This window comes from Lagenorhynchus albirostris, chromosome 20 (genome assembly GCF_949774975.1).
Source record: "Lagenorhynchus albirostris chromosome 20, mLagAlb1.1, whole genome shotgun sequence".
In the NCBI taxonomy this organism is placed as follows: Eukaryota; Metazoa; Chordata; class Mammalia; order Artiodactyla; family Delphinidae; genus Lagenorhynchus; species Lagenorhynchus albirostris.
The window spans coordinates 43,913,156-43,931,701 of record NC_083114.1 but is presented as its reverse complement, the minus strand read 5'-3'; the positions used below and the strand labels follow the sequence as shown (position 1 = coordinate 43,931,701).

Here is an 18,546-nt window from a genome sequence, read left to right as displayed (position 1 = left end):
TTTTTGCTTCTCTGGGCGTGGCAGGCGTCCCCAAATAGCAGGGGCTGTGGCCCACATCCTTCAGGGAATGAGGGGGTTCTGGAGGGACTCTGGAACCTGCACCACGGAAGCCATTCCAGAAGAGACAGGCTCCTGCCCCACAGCAGGGCTGGGACCAGGAACCCCTCACCCTGTCCCACTGCTGAGGTTCTGGGGTGGCAGCTTCCGTTACTTCCCTTTCCCAACAGGAAGTACCACCGGCCTGGAGCCGCTGGGAGGACGGAGTGAGGTCATCCGTGTGAAGCACCAAGAGAAAAAATGACACTGAGGTTGTTTTTGATATAAAACGATTGGGCACTGACACTGTAAAGCGGCACATCGTGCAGCCTGGCCTCGGAACGCGGCCACGGGGGTCTCACTTGCAACACAGGTCACCAGGCACTCTGGGGACCGGGGGGCTCATGGGGCTAGTCTGGGTTGTCACAAACCATGACAAGGAGTCGACACTTACATAACACAGTAGCCCACCTTCCCCTGTCTTCCTCTACTCTCAAGGGAGCATTCTAGAAGGTGCTCTCTTGTGTATTACACATTTTATATACACTGCACACACACACTGTGCGTGTGCTCCTGCTACATCCTATTCCTCCAGCTTATCTGGAAGGCTCCCCTGTCTGAGGCATGCAGTGCTCAGGCTAGCAGGCCAGGTAACAGAGCTTCCGCCCCTCTGGGAAATGAGGGTGAGGCCAGATCAGAGCTTCTCCACCAGGGGTTGTCATGCAACACCTGGGGAGGCTCTCAAAGAACCTTCTTCCAGATGTGCTTATCTTTTTGAAGTGAGCTAGGGCCTGAGCATATATATAAATTTACCTTTAAAAAAGGTAATATGGGGGCTTCCCTGGTGGCACAGTGGTTAAGAATCCGCCTGCCAATGCAGGGGACACGGGTTTGAGCCCTGGTCCGGAAAGATCCCACATGCCACGGAGCAGCTCAGCCCGTGCGCCACAACTGTTGAGCCCACGTGCCACAACTACTGAAGCCCGCGTGCCTAGAGCCCGTGCTCCGCAACAAGAGAAGCCACCGCAATGAGAAGCCCGTGCACTGCAACGAAGAGTAGTCCCTGCTCGCCGCAACCAGAGAAAGCCCGCATACAACAATGAAGACACAACGCAGCCAAAAAAATAAATAAATTTAGTTTTTTTAAAAAAGGTAATATGTACACAAGATAAAAGAGTACAGAGTGAAAATGGCATCTCCTGCCCCCACCCACAATTTCTCCCCCCAGAGGCTGCCATCAAAACCTGATTTTCGCCTTTCCTTCCAGTGTCAGGCTCCACATGCATGACTCATTCCCATGTATGCTCCCGCCTTTTACACAGATGGAAGCACATGATGCCTACCTTGCTCCAGACTTAAGGTATCTGAGGGAGCAGCCAGAGCCGCGACTATGGACCTAGTGCATTTCTCCAGGGACCACAGTTTATTTAACCAGTTCCATACCGACTCTTTCCAGACTTTTGCATAACAGATAATTCCCCAATGAACCTCCATATACAAGCCTTTGCTCGCACAGAAAGAGCAAATTCTCAGAAGCAGTGATGCCCTGCCAGAGGGCATCTGGTCAATCTTCTCTCCAGAAGTGGTGATTTTCCACTCCCACCGACAGCACACCCCGGCCAGCCAAGGGTTACCGCCCCTCCGGATCTTGGCCATCTCACCCACGTAACAGTGGCATCTTACTGTGGTTTTATCAGCAGTCCCTTAATTGTGGGCCAGGTCAAGCATCTTTTTCATGTTTAGTAAACCCCCCCACTTTTTTTTTCTCCTGTAAACTACTTGCTTTTCTCTTTTCCGAGGCATGGTAAAGCAGCATCTGGGGGTGATTCTGGGGTGTCCTAGGACCCCCTGCCAGTTCTGGATGACCCAAGGTCCCTTGAAGCTCTAACACCGTGGATTCTGGGAGCATCATTAAAAGCCCGAGGGTCCAGGGACTGTCCAGGTTTCAGAGAGCCCAATGGTAAGCAAGAGAAGCCCTCCGTAGCCCAGCAGGGAAAGCTGCGACTTTCGGCCCCGCCTTGAGCCTGAGTCTGAACCTCTGAAGATAGATGTCCTGGCCTGGGCGTGGCAGCCCTCTCTGCATGGGAGAACGGGCCAGTTTGTCTTTAACTCATGTTAGGGTGTGATGCCACGAGACACAATGGAGACATTTTGCATCTACTTCCATTGAGAGCTCCTCCTGGGAATCCAGAGCTAGCTCATTCCTGCAACATCTGCCCCCTCCCTCCATTTCAGGTCTGCCATGAAGTCCTCTCCTTCAGCCACTGGGATTTACCCAGCTGTTCTGCTCGGGCCCCACCATCCAACAGTGAAAGGGTACAAGATTCCCAGGGGCAGCTCAAGTATCAGCAATGCACTGCGGCATCACTCAGGCTCTGCTAATGGCCATTTTTCATGTGATGTAGCTGGAATGGTTTGTAACTTAGCCTAGAGGTACCGGATTAACGGCTATCTCCTCCACCCTTACACAGAGCTTCTGTTTTATGGGAAGAGCTCAAACGACTGCTGAAAAAATAAATCATTAACACCTGTCTAATTGCCCCCCTCTTTTGTCCAGAGGGTAGTTAGTAAAGTTCAAATTGGTTCAGTTGGACTGTGTTTACAAAGACTCCTAGCATAAGGAGGTACACTTCCTGACAGGCTCAACCAGCTTTCTTGCAAATTCTTTGGTCCTGGGAATTAGGAGTGCCACATCAAATACAGGATGCCTAGTTCAGTTTTAATTTCAGATAAACAACAAATAATTTTTTGAGTGTGTGTCCCAAATATTGCATGAGACGTATTTAATTGTATTGGTTTCCCGTGGCTACTGTTAACAAATTATCACAAACTGAGTGGCTTAAAATAAGAGATATTTATTCACTCGTAGGTCTGGAGGCCAGAAGTCCAAACTCAGTGTCACTGGGCTGAAAGCAAGGTGTTGGCAGGGCCATGCTCCCTCCAGAAGCTCTAGGAGGAAATCTTTGCTTTCTTCTTGTAGCTTCTGGCGGCTGCAGGCATACATATCACTCTCATCTCCGCCTCCATCATTACATCATCTTCTCTCCCATGTTTTTCATCTCTCTCTGTCTGGCTCTTATAAGACACATGTGATTGCATTTAGGACCCAGATAATACAGGAATCTCATTTCAAGATCCTTAATTTAATCATATCTGCAAAGATCCTTTTCCCAAATAAGGGCATATTCTCAGGTTCTGGAGACTACGATCTGATATCTCAGGGTGGGGGGGGGCATTATGTAGCCTACTACACTTAAAAAAAAATTGTTTATCTGAAATCCAAATTTAACTAGGCATCCTGTGTCTTTTTTTTTTTTTTTTTTTTTTTTTTGCGGTACGCGGGCCTCTCACTGTTGTAGCCTCTCCTGTTGCGGAGCACAGGCTCCGGACGCGCAGGCTCAGCGGCCATGGCTCACGGGCCCAGCCGCTCCGCGGCATGTGGGATCCTCCCGGACCGGGGCACGAACCCATGTCCCCTGCATCGGCAGGCGGACTCTCAACCACTGCGCCACCAGGGAAGCCCTCTGTGTCTTAATTTGCTAATTCTGGCAGCCCTACCTGGGCCTGAGCCACTCCTGAAATGGCTGGGATTTAAATGGTTTGCCTGAAAAGAATCTAAAAAAAGAGTGGATATATGCATATGTATAACTGATTCACTTTGCTGAACATCTGCAACTAACACAGTGTAAATCAACTCTACTTCAATAAAATAAATTAAAAAAAAAACATTTTCTTTGTCCCTGTCGGGGCGGGGGGGCGGGGAGGGAAGCAGTGTACAGCAAAGTGATTCAGTTATGCATACACATATACATCTATTCTTTTTCAGATTCTTTTCCATTATAGGTTATTACAAGATATTGAGTAGAGTTCCCTGTGCTGTACAGTAGGTCCTTGTTGGTTACCTATTTTATACATAGCAGTGTGTATATGTCAATCCCAATCTCCCAATTTATCCCTCCCCCTCCTAACTCTGCATCCAGGTCTGTGTGCAAAGGGGCCCACACCCCTCAGCTCCTGCCCGGAACCACGCAGCTAACAGGTCTGTGCCCAGCGCCAAGTACCACCAGGCATTCCAACGTTCTGTCTGAGGTGTTTTTAAGAATTTTCTTGAAGAAACACTTACTACTCACCCTGAAGGCAATTTATAGGCTAAAATGATCCCTGTGCCCGCCCCCGCCAAAAAACACAAAAAACAAAAATCCCAACAGATCAGAAACTAGGGCAGGATCTCACAGGTGGTATCTTGGCTTTATAGCCGGTGGTTTTTTTGTTTTTAATTTGGGGGAGAAAGTAGGAGGCAAGAACAGGACTGAGACCAGACTCTTGTTTTAGTTAGATGGAAGGGTGGCTATGGGAAGTGTATTTCAACACCATCAAAGTGCCCGGTGAGGTTGCGGCTTTAAGTAACGTAGTATGTGCAACCTCAACCTCATGGCTGTCTGCCCCTCTCTTCCCTGATCCCCGTCACTTTTCCCGGTCCTAGAGCGTGAACTGCAGTGGTGTAGACCTGCGGGATATAAAGTGGACTGCTGAGTAGGGAGGACGGGGCAGTACCCAGGGGGCTCGGTGCTGCAGCCTTGGCCCCAACCCCTCCCTCCCTCCCTCCCTTCCCACTGTAACCCGTTTTCCCTAACGGCCGGGGACTTGCTTCGGCGGCCCAGGGAAACCACTCACGTTGAATTAAATTTCTCCCTGCAGACACTGCCTGGGAACCTGAATGTCATCTTCCCTGAGTCTACACCCCAGGGCTCCTCTGGGGCCACATTTTCCAGGCTTTTGGTCCCATGTACCCCTCCATGGAAGTGTGGCAGGTGTGAACATTTTCCATGCTGGCAGAAAAATGAGCTTCACTATTTGGTAAGTGTAGACGCGCCCACGACACTAAATTTGGTTCTGCTGTCACCGCTGACATGAAGCAGCAGCCCAGTTTAGAGGCTAGCTTTCAGTTTAAAATATTTTCCCCGGGCTCGTATTACATATGACCCGATCACCGAGGCCGGAGGGCACGGCTTCTCCGGTCATGAGCACTAAAGACATGTCCGTTGGCATGAAGGGTGGAACCATGGGGGGGCTCTGAGGGCATGGAGGCAGCAAGACAAGGTCCTGGACTGAGGCACCATCTGGCTCCCTCCCCAGCTGTGAAATCTCTGAACCGCAGTTTGCTCCTCTGCAAAATGAGGATGGTAATCCCTGCCTCGTAGGGGAGTGAGGGTTAAATGCAGCAATGTTTTTAGGAAAATAAAAGCAACCTGTTACTACCATTATTATCAGCATCTTCATACAGCAAAACTAATATGGACTAACAGTTCAGTTGGTCTGAAGTAAGGCAAAGCAACAATTATAGAATATATTAAAGGAAATGTGACTTCTGTTATTTTAAGTATATAGAACAATTGAACCATGTACTAGGAGGTGGAGAATGTACTTTACTTAAAAGGGTAAAACTCATTTGACATCAGCCTGTTTGATTTATTAGTATCCAGCTTCATGATTCCAGAGTAATTATTTTGAGCTATGTATGTGCTCAGCTCTGTGACTGGGCAAGCTCTGTGACCCAGGGGAGCAGGAAAGCCACACAAGACACAAACCTTGCCCTCAGAGAACATACAACCTCTTGCACACACAGAAAGGCAAGAGGTAAAACCATTAAGCATTAACCTCTGCAGTGCTGACGACTGCTGAGAGATGAAACGTGTAGATCTACGGATCTTGTTGAGTGCAGTAGCTGGAAAAGGCTTTCAGAGGAGATAGAGATTAGGGAAGGTTGGCAGAGGGGAAGGAGGAGGGGACATTCTCAGCAAAGGTACCATGGATGAGCTGGGGCAGAAAGAGCATGCTGTTTATGAAGAAGCCAAGAGGCAGGCTGGCCAGCGGTGGGACCGGACCCGTAGGACCAGACAGGGAGGCCAGGCCGAGGCATGCGGACTTGGGCAGGCAGCGAGAGGTGGGACATGACTCAGCAAGGGACAGAAAAGGCGATCTTGGACTCATGCTTGGATGGGGCAGGGCAGAGGACAGGGCTACTCTGGGAAGAAGAGTTTGGCAATGGTCTGCAAAATGGACTGGATGTAAATTTCGGAACCGAACTTGGGAACAATCCATTATTGTTTCCACAATGATCCAAGGGTGAGGTGATAAGACCTACATTCCTTTTAGTGCTGGTGAGGAAGCACTGGAAAGGGAGGGGCAGGTCCAGGTGACATCTGGGAGGAAGGAAATGATGGTTAAGTCTGTTTCAGGAAAAGCAGGGGGAGCGGGGAGAAGAGTGTAAGACTCCAAGGTTTGCCACATGGGGACTTGAGGATGGCGGGTTCCAGTGACCAAAGCGGACAGGACCATGGTGGAACAAGGACAGCTTTGGGGAGAGCAGGGTAAACAAAGGTTGATGATGTGGGGACACCAGGTACCCAGGACTGATGCTCAAGGCCAGCCACTCAGTAGAACAGCCGGGCTGTTGTCAGGGTGGGGTGACACACAGCCCCTAAAATACTCCCCACTGTCCCCTTGCATGAGAAACCCTCCATTCCCAGAGCAAAGGCAAACAGACTGCAGCCCAGCCCCAGCTCAATTCAAGATCCAAGTGCAAGCGTTCAATTAATGAGCCTTCACTATGCCTCTTGCTGCCAAACAGCCATCAGAATATTATACCATCAAAGTCAACTCCAGACCTTAATCGCTCTTGACCTAAACGATCCCCTGCACGTGCTAAACACAGTGGCGGGAAGAGGCTGCCCCTGGGCATAATTAGAATATGAGATTCTGCACCAAGTCCCTGCTTGATTAGGAGGAAACTGAAACCCCCTGAGAAAACAGAAAGGCTCCCAGGAAATTAGTTCCCTCTGAAGGTCACAGCATAAGCCCAGGAAGTCCCACTGGCAGGATGGGCTATCATCTGAGGTCACACTAAAGGAACCCCACCCACTGTCCTGCACCTGGCTATCGGCTTCCCCTCCAAAGAAGGGGCAGATAAGACCAGGACAGGCTGGACTGCGGCCATCTGTCTATCCATCCAGGGCTCAGGCCCAGCTGACTGGGTGCGCACTCCTGGGAAGCAGTGTGCACCGTCTGGCTGGCGCTAAAGGAGAGAGGTAGCAGCAGCGGCTATACTGTTCCAGGCTCAGCCCAAGAGAGACTTCAGATCAGGTGCATGACTGTGGCTCCCAGGAGGCGTCCCCCACCCCTGTGGCACTTGTTTTCTGAAAAGCCCAAAGGAATTCTCCTAGATTGTTTCATTTCAGTTCTGTGATTACCCAGTGAGAAGAAAGACCACATTATTGTCCATTTTGAGAAGGAAGATTGAATAATCCCCATTTTACAGATGGAACAATGAAGGTTCAGGAAATCTTTTTTTTTTTTGGCCGAACCTCATGGCTTGTGGGATCTTAGTTCTCCAAGCAGGGATTGAACCTGGGCCCTTGGCAGTGAAAGTTCGGAGTCCTAACCACTGGTCCACAAGGGAATTCCAGGAAATCTTAATTACTGCCGCAACTGGTAGGTAAACAGGAAGATTGCAATTAAATTCAGGGCTGGGTAAGCCCAAGCAGTGAGTGATAACAGAGGCCCCACAAAATAAGAGGATGGCTAACTTCTGGAATTCAGTCTTGCTGGCAAGATTTATTGTTCAGATCAGGAGATGTTTTAAAAAGATTTTCACTTGGCCCAGATTGTCAACTTATAACATGAATCCTGTCGGTTAAAAAAATTTTTTCCCTGCATTTGCCATGAGACATCAAACATTGGTTCATAATTATTCATAGCACGTTAGTGACACTGAAAGGGATTTATTTCAGTGTATTCAGTCTGTATTAATACTCTGCAGGGAACAGAGTGCAGCCATCACTCACCGTGCTGCTAAGAAAGGAGGGACTTCAGAACTAAAGGGGGAAGAAATGCACCCAGTGGAGAGACACCCAGGAGGCATGTTATCCCCACAAGATTAACCCTGGGGAAAAGATTAAACAGGTTTAAAGAAGGTTCTGGTGAGTCTCTGAATGATCAGTCCTTTATTCAAGCAGGTTTAGGGATGTTCTGCAAAATCCTTCGTTTCTAAGCCAGCCTCATGGCGACAGCAGAGGCAGAAGTTGAACTGCTGTGCCATGGAGTGGGGACAGTGTAGAATTTCCCTGTTCTTAGGAAAAAGACAAGACAGAAAATGGATGGCAGAAGAGTTAGCGACTCTTCCAAAAGCTATTCCTGGTGATTCTTGGCAAGTGGCAACTTTGAAAGGGACAGGTTTCATACGAATCAAACCATTATTACCAAGTAATACCAATAACCAAACGAATATTACGTTGCCCCAAAGTAGCAGGTTACATGCAACTCTTTTATTTGTATGTAGAACTTCTGCTTGCCTTATCAACATACGTTGACTTAAATTCTGATGCACGACCAGTACCAAAGCTGAAAGCTGTTCCAGTTTTCAGCAAACCCAATATAAAAAGCCCAGACATAAAATAAATAAGGTAGTAAATATTCATGTTTAAATATTAAACCAAAGAGACTCTGTAAATTGTAACCTTCTTTTGGGCACTTAAGCCTTTATTTTTTAATTTTTAAAATTTTCATGAGCTCCAATTTGTCTATGTTTTCTTTTGTTGCCTGTGCCTTTGGTATCATATTTAAGAAATCACTGCCACGTGTAATGATTTGAAGCTTTTATCCTGTATTTTCTTCTAAGAGTTTTATAGTGTTTTTTTTTTTTTTTTTTGGTTGTGCCACATGGCATGCAGAACTTCCCTGACAGGGATCAAACACGTGCCCCCTATGCTGGAAGTGCAGAGTCTCAACCACTGGACCACTAGGGGAGTCCTTAAGCCTTTAGATTATTAATTATCCAATAAGCCTCTTTTTGAGATCGTGGGAGAGGGAATGAGGTAAGACAGTGGTTTGGTATCACTGTCCAATCAAGAACAACGGAAAATAAGCACCTCTGAAATGATCTGTAAATCAATGGCAGAACTGGATTTGATCCAGGACAATTCTGTTGACACATAATTTAGAATTCTGGTTCTACTTCTGGAGGAAGGGCTGTCCTTTATCCTGGGTGAGGGGCACAGCTCTAGGATTCCATGAATTGGTCCTTTCTGCCACTTCCTTCTTGGCATTAGGCTGTGGCTCACATCACAGGTGATTATGGACCCAGGGGTCTTCTAATATCCTTAATGTCCTGAAGAGGAGGACACAAGGATGAAAGCGCCTCCTGAGGTTCTTTGTAGAACTACAAGCTTAGGTCCCAAGACAACATCACCCAGCCTTCCCGGGAAACCAGAAAACTGGGCGATAGGCTGCAAGGAAAACCAGCAGCTGGGACCAGAGATAATTGATGTCCCTCTTCTCTTTGATGCCTGATTTAGCAGTGAAGCAGACGGGACCAAAGGGAGGCCCATGAATGAAACATCATTATCAATGGCTTCAGATTTAATTCTAACTTGCTGATTTGAAAACGGCTTTTTAATTGTTGGATCTTGATCTAAAACTCCTTCACTAAGGGGAGTTAACATGGTAAAGGGAATTTAAATTTATGTTGAGTTTTATGGGGAGAATTTTGCAATGCCCCCTTTAGTTGGGATTCTAGGTGAATGAACTCCAAGTGCCGTGCTAGTCCTGGAAGACAGGCAAGAGGTGCGGGGAAGACGATGCCCATCATTTACTTAACACAAAAGTCTCCACAGCAGGCCCTCTCCTGCCTGACACCACGTAAGGAGCAGAAATGAAGGAGTGTAAATATTCAAGGCTGGGTCCACCAGGCCTGGTGTCCACAGCCAGGGCCTCCTCCTACCACCGCCAGCCTTCTAGGTCCATCATATTTGTTACGGTAGTCACACAACTTAAATGCAGTGCAAGCTGATGACATGCAAGTGTCAAATGTAAGATGAATTCTGAAAATCATTCACTGACTCTAAGAAAATCAAGCTGAATACTTGGAGAGACTTCATAAAGGTGAGTCAATTTTTAACCATCAAATAGGATGTTAAAGACTGTGAAAAAAATAGTAAAACTCTAGAGAGACTCTCCATTCAGATTATACACCGTGTAAGCCCTCGCTCCAACCAGCTGGAAGTCCTAGACAATGCATTATGGGTGTTGCTTAGGCCAGAAAGACAAGGAATTCCAACCAGCTGACCCAAACACCAAAAGAAGGCCTGGGCCCTACAGCAAAAGATGGAGGAATAAATGCACAACTATCTGGTTAATTTAAATGTTTAAAATATATATGTATCATTTTTATGATCTTTTAAAAAATATTTATTTTTTGCTGCATTGGGTCTTAGTTGCAGCAGGCGGGCTTCTCTCCAGTTGTGGAGCACGGGCTCCAGCATGTGGGCTCTGTAGTTGTGGCGCATGGGCTCAGTTGCCCCGCGGCATGCGGGATCTTAGTTCCCCAACCAGGGTTCGAACCTGTGTCCCCCGCATTGGAAGGTGGATTCTTAACCGCTGGACCACCAGGGAAGTCCCTTTGATTTTCTGATTTAATGACTTTTTTTAAAGAAACATGTATTATGACTCTCAGTATTCACTCCATGGACAAGAAAGCTTCTTAAACCAGATTTATTAATTCAGATATAACTATGGCTATCGAATGCTTGGCGTTCCCTGGATTCAGAGCACGTTGAGTTTGCTTTATTTAACATTTTTTCTTCTTGACTCTCAGCCGCCACCATGAAGCCTACTTCTGAGTTTACCAAGTTCAGCACTGCTTCATTATTTCATTTGTAGAATCTCTCCTCCATTGTCTTCCATTAGTTGTTACTTTCTCAATCTCATCAGTGCTTTTTATTCAATCAGTAAACTAGTAAGATCTCGGAACCGACCTGCTAAGCCAGGTCGCCAGTCCCAGGCTGGTGGGAGGGAGGGTGGTTCAGCTCAGGCTGGCGTGGACAGTACACAGGCTATTCCTGGCGTGCAGCAGATTTCAGGAAGGAAGAGGGCAGAAGCAGGGACAACAAATGACAAGTCACTCTGCTTGCCTGTGGCAAGAGTTCTGTTGTGTGCAGTTAAACGTGGGTGTGTGTGATTTTCGGGGGCTCCACTAGCACCCAGACGACAGCGCCTGCTTCCAGGAAGAACTGCCTACTTCTATCTTGATCCCTACTCAGTGTAACAATGTATCTGTTCCAACTAACTCCATCACCAAGGTCAGTAGTTTGCACATTCATCCAATCACAAGGGTCTGCTCACAGGCTGCTGCCCACGAAGCCATTTAATGAGCAATTATTATGTGCTGAGCCCTGGGCCCTGGCCCTTAGCCCTGGGCTAAGCACTACCTCATTTAAACGCCACAGCAACTGTGAGATAGGTACCCCAAGTTACAAACAATAAAAAAACTCTCCAAGAGGCTAAACAACACAGCTTAGGCCCCGCAGTGAGTAGGGGAACTGGGATTTACACCCAGGAGTTCTGATCCGAGGCCCCACCCTCAACCATTAGGCCAAACCTACTGTGTCTACATGCAGGACACTGCCCTGCACTGGGGAACCCGTCCAGGGAAAACCAGCATCTGCCCTCCAGGCATTCACAAACTTTCCTTGAATAGCTGAGGCACAAAATGCATTTCTTGGGGGTTAATTCTTAGCCTTCCTGATCGAGGCAAGCACAGAAATGTCGACAAAGAAAACACAATTTCAGATAATCCGCCTGGAGGTCATCCAAGCTGGCATTTTGTGGAAGCCGATTCCTACACCTACAGAATGTTTCCTAATCAAAGAATCCCCAAAGCTCGAAAACCACCCCGAGCTGGCCTCAAGCTCCCTCCCCACCCTCAGGTGGGGGCCATCTGTGCAAGACAGGAACCTGGCAGAGATGGCAGGAGCATGGCACCCGAGGCAGGGAAAGAGGTCTTGGACAGCAACCCCTTTGGCAAGGGAACAGAAGTGAGTCCGGTGTGTGCGGTGTGTGTCCGATCGCCCACACAGGCGCTTGTGGGAAGCAGCAGAATCGTAGCTGGGTGGAGTGGCAGTAAGTCCTGTGGGTGGAGGATTCCAGGCTGTCCCTCTACACCACAGTATAACGGAATATTTCCTGCAGAGCCTGGGCCCCAGGAAGTGAGAAAAGCTCCCAGGCCCACCTGTGCCAAGGGAGACTGAGATTCTGGCTTGAGGTCCTTCCTATGCCCGCCCAACTCCTCTCACACCCACAGGCTCCGAGCTGGGTCCCAGTGGCAGTTACCAAAGCTTCAGCCTCTGAGGTGCAGAATCTAAGATGGCGAGCTAATGTCCCTAAAACTTCAGTGATTTGATCTTGAGTCTATGTCATGATCCCCCGATCTTGATTTCCAGACTTCTTTAAGACAGTCAGACCTGGCTGCTCCTTTGTGTGACAGAGCAGTCCTGAAATCCTGGATTTGGGGGAAGAGGTTTAAGGTCCCCAGGATATCTTCCCTGTTTTATAAACAGAATCACAGAGGTTGAGTAAAATCTCTTGTTCCACGTGTCAAGGCCGAAATTCCGAGCTTTAGGCTGTGCTCCAATTACAGACTCTTACAAAAGTTCACATGCGCGTCAGTGGTTTTGGAATTAGTATATTCCGCTGGGTCAATGTTATAGATCGCGCTGTGGTTCCCGCTAGCCCACAAAGGCCTATTAAGCCCACATGTAGCTGAGAAGGGGCAGGGGCTCCTGTCAGACACCCAGCTCCACCACTCACTGGCTGTGTGACCTTAAGTGAGTTACTAAACCTCTCTGTATTTCAGTTTCCCCATATGTAATACGGAGATAATACAAACTGCTACTTAAAGGGGTTGTTGTGAGGATCGAATGAGATCATCTCTGGGGAACACTTGGAACAGTGCCTCCAAGAAGATACTCAATGAATGTAAGATGCCACTAAGATGATGGTACCAGGGTAACAATGTTTCTAGAGCAGGGCTTCTCAACCCTGGCGCTTGTGACATTTGGGGCCAGATCATTCAGGCACCCTGGGCCTTGTAGGATGTTTAGCAGTATCCCTGGCCTCTTTCCACTAGATGCCAGTAGCACCCCTGCCCAGCTGTGAAAACAAAAAAAAATGTCTCTAGACATTAAAGTGGCCCCAGGGCTTGAGAACCACTGTTTTACAGGAAACCAGCTGAGAGTCCCAGCTCGAACATCGGATTCCTCTCCCTGCTGTAGCCCAGATGGTGAGGCTGGGGTTTTCCCTTCCTCTCACCTGCTGAGGTGGCCCTCCCATGCCAGCTCCAAGTCACTAGTGGAAGCATCTAGGCTGGCAAGTTAGGAATGGTCGGGCAGGTGGGTGTTTCTGGGGATGTGGAGGGGTTGGGGGGTCCTCTAAGTGGGATGATGAGAAGTGGGAGGAAGAAGAAGGAGCAGAGGCAAAGGGGGTTTCCCACCTCCATCCCTCTGACCTCCTGCAGGAACAGCACCTGCAGGGCTAAAGGTCACAGGGCAGGGTCCTCCTCCCCCTGGGGGTGGAGTGTGGTCTCTCCCCTTTCCACTCTGCTGGCCAATGAGGGTGAGGTGAGCAGTGGGGACCAGGCTGTGGGGCCATAAGCAGCAGGAAGGGAGAAGGCAGGGAAGCAGTGGGGGAGGGGAGGGCATGGAGGTGCACCAAGGGGTACAGGCAGCTTTTGGGTGTCATTTTGACACAGAGCAGGGGACAAACTGGACTGGATTTGTCCCCAAAACTTCTTGATGCCATGACCTTGAATAAAGCCCTCCTCCCATTCTGCTTTCTTTCCACCACCTTTTTTAACCTGCATTTTCCCGTTTTATCCATTCATTTGTTAAATGAGCAGGGCCCAAAGACCTATTGTATGTCTAGCACTGTACTAAGCCCCTAGGGGTGCTTTTATTTATGAGTGATTCTTGATTTCAAGGTGAGAGGAAGGAAGGCAGTAATTAACTAAATAGAAAGCACAATCTAATTGAAAACTAACATATGTTCATGAACACAGCTGTGGAGCCACCCAAATCATATACATACATTTATGTACATAAATGCCGAGGGAAGGTAGAATAGAACAATTCCTTAACATTTTCAACCAATGGGCTTCATGAATTGATGTTAAAAGGGCAGAAGGAAAACTCAGCCTAAACAAAGGGCACCCCAATCCTACCACATCTGCAGGCTGCCACAGCTCTCAAAGGGCATGTGGGTCAAAGGGCATGTTCCACAGAAAGGACACTTTCCCAACTGGAATAAATCTGACCCTTCTTGAATCAAACTGATTGTAAGTTTTCCTCTTGTAATTTGTGGGAATAACCCTTTTCTTTTGTTCCTGTTGGGGGATCTGTGCCTGATATTAGAAACCACTCAAAGACGGGCGTGTGCAGAGGAGGTCGGACAGACACAGACTGTCATTCACCCAAAACCAGCATAACCAACAAACACCTCCCGCAAATTGTCCAACGTTGAACGCCAAGAGCCAAGCTAGGTTACTGCAGTAAACACAAGCTGTTACAGAAGCAAATGTTGGTCAAGAAATTGATTAGCTTCAAGAGCCACTCTGAAGCGGGCTCTGGGAGAAGCATGTTATTAATTTATTTAGGGGAGGGTCTGGAGATGGAGGAATGGATAAGCAATTCTTATGTGGTAAACATAAGCAGCATCATAAAACACAAAAAATACCTTAATTAATTATGGTAGGAAAGGCATTCATTTCTCTTTCTGTCGTAGGATCGGTCAGTTGGAGGGACGGGGATCAGATAAAACTCAAAGCTGTCCTGTTGAGCCTGAGCGCGCGGTGGCCCAGAGGAGCAGGCTGGCATTCGCTGTCCCAGGTCCCACCATCCATCCCAACCCGGACCAGCCGGAGACTCGCGCATGGAGTTATGGGTCCGGACCGCCTGACGCCAAGCGGGGTCTCCCGGGACTTAAAACAGCCCCCACCTGCTGGAGATTCGGTGACAGGAGTCGATGGGAAACCCAGGAAACCCAGGCGCGGCGGCTGGCCCCAGCTTCAGCGTCGGAGCGTAGGCGCAAACGGGGCATCTCTCGCGTTCCCGGGTAGGAAGCCGTGTTATTAAAGCGCGCCCAGAGCCAGGGATGGAATTTCCCGATACGCGTACGAAGGACCGTCCCCAGGCCCCCGGGATTCCTCCGTGAACAGCCCCCCAACCCCGGCCTTGCCGACCAGAGAGCCCTTACCAAACCGCCAACACATTTCCAAAGAGTAAAATCGCGGATGCCGTACTGCGCTTTGTTCCCGGCACTGAGCTAAACGCGCTTGCCTCTGCCTCGCTCCTTTTCCCCCAACCGACAGGAGATGACCTCTCTGCCCCCGGTCCATCCCGAGCAGCGGCGGCCGCGGGCTCCCCGTTCCCAGGGCCGCTCTAAGACCCTCGCTCTCTCTGGTACCAGAATCTCCTGTCCAGCTCTATTGTGGGGAGGGGCGGGGAAGATGCTCGAATTGATCCTTGAACCTCTCCAACCCACCCGTGCCGAGCCCAGCTCTGCAGGGAGGCTCTGATCCTGAAGCCAAGAGAAGGTTCGGCTTGGCCCCGGGCAGCCTCTCGACGCCCCGCCGAGTCATTCCCGAATATTCAGATCAACCTGCGCGGCTCGAGAGGACGATTTGGCCCCTAAAATGCTCATCCCTCTCAGAACTGCGCCCCCGCACCAGTTTCCAGCGATAGAATTAACCAGAAAGCCGGCCAGGCTCCGGCTAATGGAAGGAGGGCGAGGCTCGGATTTGTTCGCCGGGGTCCGTACCCGCCTCTCTAGCCCTCCCTCCCCACCCCCGCCTCCTGGTTTCAAGGCGGCGGCGAACTCGGGATCTTAAGTGAAAATCCCGCACAGTTCTAAAATAATATTCGGCTATAATAATAAAAACACATGAGAGATGCCTATCTGGGTGGCTGCGGCCGCCGGAGTCCAATTAGGAACAGGCACGGGTTCAGGGTTGGGGGTGCGGGTCTCCCTCCAGCGTCCTCCAGGAGCCAGAAGGGGCGGCCCTGCTTGTCCCAGGGTTCTCCATCTCTGCTGGGAAGGGGCGGGGCACGCCCCAAGGGCCCGGGGAGCGTGTGGTCTCCACGACAACCTCCCCTCGGCGCCCCCCATCCCAGTCCTCCCGATAAAAATGGGTGTGGCCCGCAGCACCCGAGGAAACCTCACGGCCCCTCCTCACAATCTCCTGCCTGGCGAAGCAACAGGGCTTGAAGCGAAGCGGGGCCCCGCCTGCGAGCTCCCACCGGGAGTCACTGGTGCTGTTTGGTGGGCAGCCTGGTGGGGCATGGCCCCCGGGACGTTCCGGGTGTGGGGAGGGGCATCGATCCTTCGCGGCGACCCGCAAGGCGCTCGGAGACCTCGAACCCCACCCCTTCAGCCCCGCGGATGCTTTCTGGCGCGTGGCCCGGCTCTGGGAGGGGGCTGCGCGGGGTGACGCCCTTTCCATGCGTGCCCCGAGGCTAACTCGAGTTTCTCGACCCCGGCGAGCTCTGAGAGCTAACAAAGGGCTCGGAAATGAGGGGCAAAAAGCGGGAGGAGGGGTGGGAACCTTGGTTAAACACCCTCGTAGAATAAAAGCCAAAAACCAGTGCTGGCAACGCAGATCACGTAGCCCTACAAACAAAGCATCGGGCCCCCGAGGAAGATTCCGGGTGAACGACCCCGGTGCTCAAGACCGCAGCAGCAAAATGCCAAGACTTCAGCGCTAATTGCGCTCCCCCCTTTAATGACAGTCCCCGCCCTGTCCTCCTAAGCCCAGCCACCCGGCTTGGCATGGTACTGTAAAGACGTGACACACCGCAAAAAGATGGCACCTCGCGTTCGGAGGGGAAAAAAGCAGGGGTGGAAGTGGGAGGAGGCAAAGCCTTCCCTCCCCCTCCTCGCCCACCCAGGTCCACACCCACTGCCGCAGTGAGGGGCGAGCACTGCGCGCCAGCCCCTCGCCTCCGGCAGGGAGCGCACAAGCCGGACGCCCGGCGCGGAGCGCAGAGAATGGGGCCCGCCCCGAAATGCACCTGCAGCCCTTGAGCGGGTTGGTGCCGGGCTGCGGCTGTGCGCGCCCTCGAGCCGGGATCGGCAGCTGCCGAATCCTTCCACATCGCAAGGCCAGGTGACCCCTGCCTTTTCGAGCCTCCACCTTGGGATCCGCGCGCTGTCTTCTCTCGGGCACGGCGCTGCTTGCGTCTCGGTGCCAGGAGCGCGCAGGGGGAAGGGCGACTAAAGTGACAGCGCCGAGACCCCTCCCCATTTCTCCGATTCCACTCCCAGCCCTCAAATGTCCCCAGCGGGTTTCTGAAGGAGGAAATCGAGGAGAGGGTGGGCCACCGCCTTAAACCAAGAGCAGCGAAAGCCCCACTGGAATCGCTGCCGGGGAGGGGCTGGCAGGCAGTCATCTTTTCTAGAACCCGATCAATACCTTCCTTAGAGCTGATGGCAAACCGAGGCAGAGAAATTGGATTACAGGTTCGGTTTCGGGGGTCGTCACCGGACTCCCCTCCACCCCCCGACACACACACAGTCATACGCCCATTGCGGCAAAAGGCGGTGTTCGAGAGTGCATAGCAGCCCCCTCCCCCAGATCACCGCCATCCGCGCCCCACCCTGTGGGCACAACATCTGACGGGTCCGCGAGAAGCGGGTCGTGTAGACAACCCCCCCTCAGGACACACACACGAGCGCGCGCGCGCGCGCGTGCATCCCTTGCATGGGTCCCTTTCCAAGTCGCCCCAATCCAGGCGCCGGAGCGCTGAGGGCGCAAGGAGGGGCCGCCGCCTTTGCCCCCGACCAATGCCCACCTCATGAAACCCATCTCTGAGGCGAGGGGAGGCGGCATGGGGTTGGAGGAGGGAGGACGGGGAGGCCAATTTCGGAGCCTCGCACTTACCTGATAGTCGACAGAGGGCGAGGACAGTAGAGGGAAGCAGAGGAGAAAGTGGCTGTGGTGTCGGTGGCAGAAGGTGGGCGGCGGCGGCGGCGCTGCTGCTGGTGTCTGAGCTGGTGGGTGGTGGAGACTGCGAGCGCGCGCACGAGCGAAGAGGGCGCGCTCCCGAGACCGGCGGGCAGCGCAAGCGCGAGCAGCGGGAGCACGAGCCTCCCGAGGGGAGGGGCGGGCCGTAAGGCCTCCGCGGGCGTGTTCTCCTCCGGCCACCAGTAGGCGCGCGCGAGAGCTCCAAGGATCGGCCCATCCTAGCCTCTCGGCTCTCTCCTCTCTGAGCTTCCCTTCCCGGGTCTCGCCTCCCTCCCACGACTTGGGCCGCGGCGCTGACCGCAATGCGCATGCGCACTCTGGCCCTTCTCCTGCTAGGGGAGCCTTTGTCTTGTCTGAGGGGTCTCCTCCCTTGGGAGGGAGGCATGGATGCTCTCTGGGTCGAGAAGAGGCTGGGTGCTCCGCCCCCAGGTCCGCTGCCCCTTTTTTTCCCTGTCGTCCTGGGGTGATGTCCTGTCTGGGAGAGGTTCTGGGCGGGTTTCCACATGGCCAGCCCTCCAGTCCGTCCACCCTGGACCTCAAACCTCCCTCGGGCTTGCCCTCCTTATCGCTGGCACCCTGACCCTCCCCTGAATTTCCCGAAATGATTCCCCTTGTTGGAGATCAGTTCCCCGGATCTGCTTCCTTTCAATCTGTCCACCTTT

General features: G+C 51.3%; 1 protein-coding gene across 17 annotated transcripts in view; it reads right to left on the bottom strand.

Annotated features, from left to right (window-relative positions):
* The window catches only part of MAPT (microtubule associated protein tau), a 102,233-nt gene extending 84,285 nt beyond the window's left edge, over positions 1-17,948 (bottom strand). For 16 of the 17 annotated variants that reach the window (XM_060134845.1, XM_060134842.1, XM_060134847.1 and 13 more), the window contains exon 1: positions 17,801-17,948. The gene's annotated coding sequence lies outside the window, so the exon portion shown is untranslated. Of the gene's footprint in view, positions 1-14,598; positions 14,745-17,800 lie in introns of those variants that run through there. The other variant, XM_060134843.1, reaches the window with a different exon arrangement.
* Positions 17,949-18,546: the final 598 nt, after the last annotated feature.